This window comes from Quercus suber, unplaced genomic scaffold, assembly GCF_002906115.3.
Source record: "Quercus suber isolate HL8 unplaced genomic scaffold, Cork oak 2.0 scaffold_94, whole genome shotgun sequence".
Lineage (NCBI taxonomy): Eukaryota > Viridiplantae > Streptophyta > Magnoliopsida > Fagales > Fagaceae > Quercus > Quercus suber.
In genome coordinates, this window is record NW_027069559.1 from 1,249,645 (window position 1) to 1,260,513 (window position 10,869).

A 10,869-nucleotide genomic window follows, 5' to 3' on the forward strand; every position below is an offset into this window, starting at 1 on the left:
ATAAGGATTTTTTTTTTTTTTTTTTTTTTTTTTTTTTTTAGTATGGTGGCAATTGAATAGGTATGGAGGAGTGATTCATTTAAATGAGGAGAGGAAGAGACCAAGGAGGGAAGAGAGAGAGTTTGGCGTTGGGAAGCTGAAGTTGTGAAGTTTTGAAAGCGTGAAAAGCTGAAATTGTGGAGTTTTGTAAGCCTGAAAGACAGGAAGACAAAGAGGGGTTAGCATTAAAGACCATTTAGCTTGGTTGGGATGGGGCATTAAAGTGGAGATAAGGTTGAGAATAATTTCTTTTTAATAGTATATTAAAATTATGAAAAAAATTTAGAAAAAGAAGGTAATTACGTGGTTGCTGATGTGGCTCAACGTGAGCGTAGCAATATTAAATGTTACGTTTCAACTTTTAGTATTATATAGAATATAGATTGGAGTCTTATATACAGGCAGCAATGATTTCTCTACTGACCACCACTTCACATTCTGATGCAATTGGCATTAGCTTTTGATGTTTTCCTTGATACCAACACATAGAATCGAAAACTACAATGGCACTAAAGAGAGTATCCAACTCTTTCAACTACTCCCATCTAGAAGTGGACTTCAAATTTACCCATTTAAGTAAAAATCTGTCAACTTTTCAAACCTGCATAAACAAACATTCAACATTGATTCAGTCACAACAAGAATAGAATTATATTTTCCAGTGGGTTATATGCGTCACAAGAAAAGGCACTACAGTGAGTGACAGTAAAGCTTAAAGCTAGATAGTATTGACTAGGCACAAATTTTTTCAACCTTGATTAGCAATTAGCTAATATCCCTGAATCTTTTCTGGGTAGACTGCAAAATTAATTTATGTAAGCATTTTAGATTTAACATTCATAATTGTATGGCCTAACTTTTTCCCTAAATTTGTGATGCCTCCCTTAATTTTTTCAAATCAGTTTGTAAATTCTCACAAAATAATCATTATCCTACGGCCAGAAAACTGTGTATCTTATTTCAACTCATCATTGACAATGAGGCTAAGTGTAGGAAATACAATTCAAATTGGATAAAAGAACAACTACAATATTTTAGTTTTTTGGTCATAGACTATTTCATTGATAGAAGTTCTCAGTCATATTTCTGAGTAATACACATATTGTATTCATTGAATAATTACACACAAAATTCAGCTTACAGAGACTTATGTCCATTGCCTTATCTGCAATCTGTAGGCTATTTCCCTCCATACGGTGGTATGAAGTGGAGCACCCAAACAGGTTGGCCTCTTAGTTAAGACAACAAGATTGACTATAAGAGAAGACTGAAACAGAAGTTTGAAAATCCATTAATTGAAGCTTACTATTATATGCTATTTGTAGAGATTTGTAGCAGTGATTATCTGTGAAATAATTGTAACAATCAATCAAGTGTGCAAGATGGAAAGTCACCAGATGTATATCTTAGAGCATAGCTTGATCATAGACAAAAACGTGCATCAAATTTAAGTTTCAAGTTGCACTTCTTAATTGAGCTCTTCAATTTCTTGCAGACGTCTACTAGAAAACTACTGAAGTTACTGCTACAAAGACTATAAGTTAGGAAACCATAACATAGGATTTGAACAGCGGACGAAATGTCAAGAATCCATTAATAACCTGCACAATGTGCAGGACGCTTTCATTTATTACGAAAGACAAACTGTAGGTGAAAATTTAAACATTTTATAGTTAGACAATACCCAAAAAAAAAAAAAAAAAAAACTTGCAAGAAAGAAACTCAAATTCAAGGAGTCTTACATAGAGAAAGGCTGGAACCACTACTTGTGAGTTTTTACCTTCGCATTTAAGTTTGTTTGTTAAATATGATTAGGTTTTGATATTTTGTTTGGATTGGTTTCAATTTGGATCTTCAAATTCAGTGTTTCTCTTCACTTTTTAGTTTCATATTTTGATCAGGCTTTGATATTTGTTTGGGTCTTTTTTATCTTCACATTTAAGTTTGTTTATTAAATATTACTACGTTTCAAAATCAATTTCTCTATGCTTGAAATTTGCATGTTTGTTAATTGTTTTGTTTGGTATTGGAATACCCCTTGACGGCTGTTTATGGCAAAGTCAATAAGAGTTTGCAAACTAGGTAACTTAATCCATTTAATATAGTCTAATTTTGATCTTACCTTCAATCTTCTGCAATTTAATTGTTGGGTCATTCTATATTGGCATTGGATAAAGCTTGAAGATATATTTATTCTATAGTATTTACTAATTCTTTTCTAGAGTAATATTTATTAAACCAAATATAAAAAGCACTTTATGATTACTGTAATATATTAGTTCTTAATATTTATATTTTTCATATTATAATGATCTTATGTGTAAATTTTTGACAATTTGTAAACAAAATTTTTCATTGGAGCTGATTTAGCCTTCAAATAGATGAAATTAGACAAATATTTAAGCTTGAACGTGTTAACACTTAAACTTAAGTCTGGAATTTTGCAGATTGTACATGTATGTGTTTTAACTTTAAATGTGTTTGAAAAATATATTGATTTGAGATTGACGTATTCTCTTAGAGACAGCCATTAAATTCGCCATTATTGGGGAAGTTTGCAGATTGTACATTTTTGTTTTAATGTGTTTTAGAAAAATGAATTGACGCATTCTCTTAGGCTTAGACTGCATGATAACTAACTGTCTATTTGAGTTTATCTAATGGCCATAATTCCACACTATAACTATTTCATTTTTCATTCATGGTACTTTGAATTCCGAGTTTTAAGACATCACATGCATCATCTGAGCCTATATTATTTCTCATTTGCACTATTCACTTTGATGGTACAATCTTGGTATTATAAAAATAAAATAAAAAATAAAAAATAAAAATGTCTTACCTTAAATATGGCTTCATGACTGAGTAAGATATGTATTTAAATTGTGAAACTTTGTGATCAATTTGTATTCTAATCATACACCACAAATGTGTAATACTAATATCCATATTCCCAAGTCCCAAGAGGATTGATTTTTTACCTTTTGTGGCTACTTTGCTTTAAGTGGATGTGGTTTAAGACTAATTGTGAGAGTTAACACAAATCTATCTTTTGAGAAAGGAATATATTTATCTTCAAAAGGAAGATAAGCAGAGAACTTACTAGATAGGACTACTTTATTAATAGAAAAAATAATCCCTAGAGCCAAAATTTATTTGCAAAAAATCAGTGAAACTCAAATGGAAAGAAATGCTAGATTTATGAGAGAAGCTGTGTTTCATTTTTGTTTAATATAGTAAAAGTCTTGGAGGTGGTAAATGTTTGTTTGTCAGCCCTCTCTTTAATGCTATTACTTGGTTCTCTTTTAGAATAAGTTTTTGTTACTGCCAATTGGCTTTTCTTTCATATTTTCTATTAAAATTTTTTATTGCCTTTCACTCTATTTGCATAATAACCAGGATTAGGTACTTTAAACTTTTGTTTTAATGGCAGACACTTGCGGACAACGTGTTTTGTTATTGTACTTTTATGGTTGCTGGTGTGTGAATTGTATTAACAAAACTGACAATGAGTGGTTGCTATTAAGTTTGCAGGTTTGCATGTAATTCATTTAGTAGACCATGTTTGGTTGGAGGGCACCTCCTACTCTTTGAGGTTCACACTGTAGAATATATTCAATCATAATCAAAATTTTCCGATAGTTTACATTAAAAAAAAACTGCAAAGATGCTCTATATATGTACTTCTTTTATACATAATAGGTGCAATATTATTCTAATAATTATTGTTTTGTTCATTAAGCTCATTGGCATATCTGGCTGAATTCCAATGAGCCAGAAAATTGTATTTCCTAACAGCTTTGAAGTCGTGGAAGCCTTGATTGTAGAGGGACTGTGATATTATTTGAGATAGTTGTGGATATAGTGCCACCACCACTGTTGAGCTAGCTTTCTGCCAATGTCCGATTTCTTGCCACCTTCTTCCCACCAAGATTGCAACCCCTTAAGGCAGACATTGAGAGAGAGAGAGAGAGAGAGAGAGAGAGAGAGAGAGAGAGAGAGAGAGAGAGAGAGAGAGAGAGAGACTTAAGCCGGTTATAGTCCTAAGGTGAGTTTTTCTTTGATTATTATTATTATTAGTATTATTTTAAACATTTTTCCAATGAAGTTATGTTGGTTTGTGGTTGGTATATTTTGGGTAGTTGTGGGTTTGTGTTTGGGTGTTAGGACATTGGTTTGTTGGGAGGGTATTAGGACATTTGTTTGTTGCAAATGAGGCAATTAAAATCATGATGATATTTGGGAAATATAAAACGTGATAATTTACCTATTGTCAGATTGGATAAGTGGACAAGAAAATGAGTTCAAGCTACATTTAATGCTTACCATAAAAAGAATTTTTTTTTCCCTTCGATTTAGAGATTTTTGTTAGACTGGTTTAAAGGAAAAAGAAATGATAAGCTATCTAACATTGATTCATGTGATTTAGAGTTTAGATGGTAGAACTAATTTTGCATTTGTATGTATTATTCGTTTGGAATCAATTTAACTTTTTTTTTTTTTGAAACTTCTGATATGTCTAGGGATGCAAAAAGATCATCAATGGCTTGGATGCTCACAACATTAGACCCGTAAGACTTTTAAGAGAGAAAGGAAGTCCATAAACAAGGGGTTAAACTATTTGACTTTTGGTTTATTTTAGGATTATAAATGTTATTTTGAGCTATGAATCTAAATTTGTATGATGTTTTGAAGAAATGTATTTGTTTTTCCACTACTGTAAGTTTAATTTTTTTTTTTCCCTTATTTAAAGTGTGTTAATATATGTTACTATGATGAAGTATGATTTGATTTACTTTTGATAATATTAAATAAGAAAGAAAAATACTTTTAAGGTGTTATAAAAATACAATAACAAAATTATAAAAAAATTTTAAATAAAAATCCCGTGCATTTGCACGGGTTAAAAACTAGTTGCGATAATATAGACAGAAACATACAAATTGCGTAAGAGATATGGCTGATGGCTCCGTTTTTTGTTTTTTGTTTTGTTTTTTTTTTTTTTTTTTTTTGACTTTTCTTTTGAAGAAACAAAAAAAAGGGGGAATGGAATAATTGGATAGGAACAGGCCAGTTGGCAATTGACGTACCCGGCAATTGCGACGAACACAAAGAAATTTGTATTTTTCTCAAGATTCCGTTTCATACGATAAAGTCAATTCTAATATATTTCTCAACTTTTGTATACTGTTTTATTCTTTTTATTCCCGTAGTATAATATAATGGGTAGGAATGATTCAAACCTAGTTCTCCTATATTTTTCTTTCTCCAAAAAAAATAAATAAATAATTCTCCTATATTTCTCTTTCTTAAAATATATATATATATATATCCTATTTTCAGTTGACTAAAATTACAACCTTATTCAATATCTTATTATTAACAATAAATTTTAATAAATCCACCATTAGATTATATTTTTCTTTTTAAATATTACTTTCTTGCAAAATTTCTAGAAAATTAAAGATTAATAGCTATGTCATCAATAAATTGTTTAAATTGTAAGTTTTTGTAATTTAAACCGATTGGTTAAGATTATAACCTTACTCAATATCTTTTTATTGGCGGTAAATTTTGACAAATTTACCATTAGATTACATTTTATTCTTATATACTACATTCTTGCAAAATTTCTAGAAAATTAAAGATAAATAGTTGTCATCAATAAATTATTTAAATAACAAGTTTTTGAAATTTAAAATTAAGCATAAAATATAAGCTTATAGATCATATAATAAATAATACCTGGCTGACATAAAATTTGATATGTATATTAAGAGCATAAAGAATATACAATTTAACGGTTATGTTTTCAAAATATGTAGTAATGTTTATTTTAGGGTTTGACTTACTTCCAGTTCTTTTTTAACTGGACATGTCCTTTTATTTTAAACATACAATGGCAAGTGGTAGTGAGTTTTAATCTACACATTTTATTTAATTAGTGGATGATGTGGCAATTCTCTTTAAAATAAAATGAGATTCTAGTTTAAAAAGTACTGAAGGTAAGCCAAACCATTTATTTTAATGAGCAAGGTTGTAGCCTTAGGCTACGACTAATTTTGTATCTAAACTTTTTCATTTCTCAAAACTTAAATTAAGCAATTAAGACCAATTGCAATGCTTTGCTATTTTTGTAGTTCTTTCTTTTTTTTTTTTTACTATATTTAATCTTAGTATTCACATATTTATTATATGTGAAATATTATGTTCACAATATTTTTACAACAAATATTAAGTGGTAACTCATAAGTTGTTATTAGTTCTAATTTAAATCCACAATTAAAATTATTTTTTTACTCATCAATAAATAGCTAATAACAACTTGCCACTTTAAAATTGTTGTGAAAATATTGTGAACATAACTTTTCTCTTATTATATATTTATATACTTATTTCTTCATTAATTTCATCTGTATCAAATGATTGATAAGAAAGAAAAATGTGTGTATTAAGATTATTAGGTACTTGATTCTGTGTGTATATATATATATATATATTAGGTACTTTCATAATATTATAATTAAAGTGTGAAACTGGATTCTCCAACCAAAAAAAAAAAAAGTGTGAGACTAAGGGACCGTTTGGTCACCCTTTTCAAAACATAGTGTTCAGTGTTTAAACATTGAACACTAGTGTCCAAAATTTAAAAACCGTGTTTGGTCACCCTTTTTCTGTTCATAGTTGTTTGAAAAACAGTGTTCAAAAACCCATGTTTGAACAAAGTTTTTTGGAATCACCTCGGAGCTAATTTTAAACAACAAAAATGCAGTTTCAATGGCACTTCGGTAATTAAATTGAACACAACTATGGGGCCCACCTGGTCAGCTTTTTTTAAAGTTTGTCTCCTCTCTTTACTCTCATCTCTTTAAAACAGAATCCTCTCTACCTACTATCAAAAAAAAAAAAAAAATCCTCTCTACCTAGTACGAAGATCCAGAACTCTCACATTAAAAAAATGTTATTTTTAGTACTTTGCTCAACTTTTTTTTACCATTCAAAATACACATACCAAACACATATTTTATATTTTTTAAACACTGAAAAATATTGTTTAAACTATGATACTAAACACATTTTTTTGTTTTATTTACACTAAAAATACATTTTGTTAGGTTTTAAAGGTTTAGGAATTTATGTATTTAGAACTCTAATTTGTAATATTGTCAAACCATGATCAAAACAATATGTTTAGTCTTATTTAAACTTGCTCAAAGTTGATTAATTATTGTAAAGTTGGAATCGAGAGACTGCAGATGCATTGGGGCATTTCGGTCTGGCTCGATCGATCGAAGAATAGACTCGATCGATCGAAAGTCGACCAGATTGTGTTTTCTGCAGTTTTTCCAACTCAGCCCTAACTCATTAAACGTTTAGGGTTTTATGTTTTTGCCCTAAGTATATAAGGCAAAACCCTAGCCACATTTTGAGTGTTGCTCCAAGTTGTATTGTTGCTCATTCATTGCTGTTTTGTGTAAATCTCTTGTGAGATCTAGAGGAGCTTTCCTTTACACAAAGTTTAGGGTTTTCAAGATAGAGATTACTTCAACATCTTGATGATCAACTAGGTTGCTACCATTGAAGTTTAAAGAATATCAAGCGTGGGTGCTTGTATCTAATTGAAGAATTCAAGAAAGAAGGAATCCGTGGATTCGGAGTTTGCACGGGGTCGTGTCAGTAAGTTCTACTGATAGGTAGCATTAGGAAGCCGAGTGGGGAGCTTGTAAGTCCTTTTGTATGAACTTCGATTCTTTCATAGTGGATTCAGGTTTGCCTTGAGGATAGGTGGGTAAAATCCTCCCCAAGTTTTTTACCTGTTTGGTTTTCCTAGGTGATCATATCTTGTGTTATTTATTATTCTGCTGCTTTATATTCTTGATATGATTGTTTGATTGTTTTAACCTAGAATTGCTTAATTTGACTAAGTAACAACTTGGCTAATTAACTAGGCTACTCAATCTGGTTGTGTTTTAAGGGGTCTAAATTTCTAACAAATGGTATCAGAGCAGGTAGCTTTTCTGTCTGTAGATCCTTTGATCTAAGAGTTGATCCTTGACTCCTGTTATCATGGATAATTTGAAGTGTCTTTCTGCTCATGCTTCTACTGATTTTATTAATGCTGTGATGTTTTGAATAAAAAGGACACTATTATTTCTATTGATTTTTTTGATGCTTTTGAAACTCTTCGTAAGGAATTATCTAAATCTTTGAAAAATTGCTAAGAAATTAAAGAAGAGTTAAAATTGGCTAATCTTGAAAAAGAGGAATTGATTGTGAGATTGGATGAATCTAATAAAAGAATGAATTTTTGAGAAATCAAATTTCCTCTCAAGATGAGAAGATGAAAAGCTTGGAACAAGAGTTAGTTGAATCTAAAACTAAAATTGAAAATTTGACTAGTACCAAGCCTGCTGTTGATAACAGAAGTGTTTCTGTTTCTCTTAACTTAAGACTGAGAAAGTTTATATCCCTCCTTTCAAGAGGAATAATAAAGAGAAGGCTTATTTTGCTAGGTTAGACAAAGGTAAAAGTTCTGATGTTAACGCTGAAGTTTCTACACCTAAGTCTAAACCTACTGTTAGAGAGCATAATAAATCTGTTTTTGTGCCTACCTGTCACCTTTGTGGTGTTGTTGGTCATATTAAACCAAACTGTTCTTTGTTAAGGCAAAAACCAAAATCTGAGAATAGATTTGCTGTTAGGAATATTGATATTCCTAAATTTGTTCCTATCTGCCACTTTTGTGGTGTCTCTGGTCACATTCGTCCTAATTGTCATAAATTGAAATTTAAGCATTCTGTATATCAATCTAGGATATGTGATGATATTTCTCCTGCCATAAATCCATATAAATTGTTTCATATTCTTTTGAAAAATTTGAGCTTGTTGGCTTGTGAAAGGAATTTGTAGGATTTTAGTCTTTCTCAGAAGATTGGTGTAATTCCTCAAATACACTCTGCTTCTCATGGATTTTCACCTACAAAGCCGAAGACTTGTGCAAAATGGGTGAGAAAAGATTCTCCAAGGTGAGTGTTGCTAACTTGTCCCTGATTTAATTCTTTTAATTATTTGTGGACATATTTTGTTTTTGTTGTTTGTTGTTTTGTTTTTCAGTTTTTTTCATTAAAAAAAATCCAAAAACATTGAAAAATTTCAAAAAGACAAAAATATTTTATTTTGAGTCTTGTTTTATTTGTTTTGAGGATTACATGAGTTATAATATCTCTCTTGATTTAGAACATGCTTGACATTGTGGAGAAACTTGAATAGTTTGTGCTAAGCTATTTTTGATTTTGTGTGAGTATGTACTAGTTTATACATGTACTCATGGGTTAATTAAGAAATTGATATTTCTTGTTTGTGTACCCTCTATAGCTTAGTTTTGCACTATCATGCATTGTTTTTGCATTGTTCATTTAGCATAATATGTGCTTTTTGTTTTTGGTCATAAATTTTCTTTTAAAACCAAAAAGATTTTTGTGTTTTGTATTATATCTTGGATTTGTAATCAAGGTTGACCATATTATCTTTATATAATAAGTTTATGTACCTTGTTTAGCTTTGATGAGCTTATTTATTGCACTTGACTAGTTGAAACTTTGTAGTGCATGTTGTGTGGGAAAAATGTTTATGGTTTTTGATCACTTTGTCTTGATCTTGAAGTCACATGTTGTTTGACTGTCGGACTTGATCCTTTTGAGAAAGGCATAAATAACCATCTCACCACTATTCACTAGCCAATCATGAACATCTTAGTGCATATTATAAGATTCTGTACTCGAGAAAGTGTAGCACATGCACAAAAAGAACATAAGGTGTTGCCTCGGTTTAATTGCTTAATGCTTAAAATTGGTGTGTACTATTAGGCTTAATGCCAATTCACTTAATTAGAAATGGTGTGTACTATTAGGCTTGATGCCAATTCACATAATTAAGAGGCTAAATATAAGAAACTTAAATGATTGCAAGCTTTTGTTCTAAGAGATGTGGGAGTTATAGGATATAACTCTTTAGATGATAGTCTCTTTTAAATTCTATGTGATAGATTTTGTAGACTTTGTGATTGATTGCTATTCACATATCAACTCACATGTATCTCAAGCTTTTGCTAGTTGCACATACTACACAAGTTACTCTTTGCTAAACTTGGTACATTTTATTGTGTGTGATCTTGTTGTGGCCATCCAAGATAAAAAGTTTCTTGATTTTAATACAAAATGTGTTTAATGTTTGCACTTTGAGGACAAATTGATTGAAAATCTTGATTTTGGAATATCTGGGTTAAATTCAAGTGTTTTTAAAAAACTTTTCATCTCATACTCATGCATTTTTTAAAAAAAAAATAATATGCTTTGAGGAGTTTCTACATTAAAATGCTCTGTTTTCAAAAATCTGATTTTTCCAGACTTTCGATCGATCGAACCTGTTTTTCGATCAATCGAAATTGCGATTAAAATTTTAGGTTTGAGTCTGCCTGACTCGATTGATGTTCGATCGATCGAAACTAAAAAATTTTCAGTTTCTATGTTTTTGACCAAAAAATTTTCATGCATCATTTGTGTTTAGGATTCACATGCATTGCATTGATTTTTGTATCCATCTTGCAGTTTTGCAGTCATATCTCTCATTGTTTTCACACATAACATGCATATACTTTGCTACATTGGGTACTCAACTTGTTTAAAAATTGATTGATTAATTTTTGAGTTTTGTACATTCTAGTATATGCTATTTCTTATGTGTGAACTGTAGAAAATATTTTTCTTAAGAGATATGATGGATAATCAATGTGCAAATATTTTCTCTACTCATGCAACTGTTTATGGGTCA

At 30.3% G+C, this 10,869-nt stretch overlaps 1 long non-coding RNA gene across 2 annotated transcripts in view; it reads left to right on the forward strand.

Annotated features, from left to right (window-relative positions):
* Positions 1 to 4,756, forward strand: part of LOC112006605 (uncharacterized) — a 16,095-nt gene extending 11,339 nt beyond the window's left edge. Inside the window, exons 1-3 of one of the 2 annotated variants that reach the window (XR_010629392.1) lie at positions 1,013 to 1,262; positions 3,782 to 4,087; positions 4,563 to 4,756. This is a non-coding gene — a long non-coding RNA (uncharacterized LOC112006605). Of the gene's footprint in view, positions 1 to 1,012; positions 1,263 to 3,781; positions 4,088 to 4,562 lie in introns of those variants that run through there. The other variant, XR_010629391.1, reaches the window with a different exon arrangement.
* Positions 4,757 to 10,869: the final 6,113 nt, after the last annotated feature.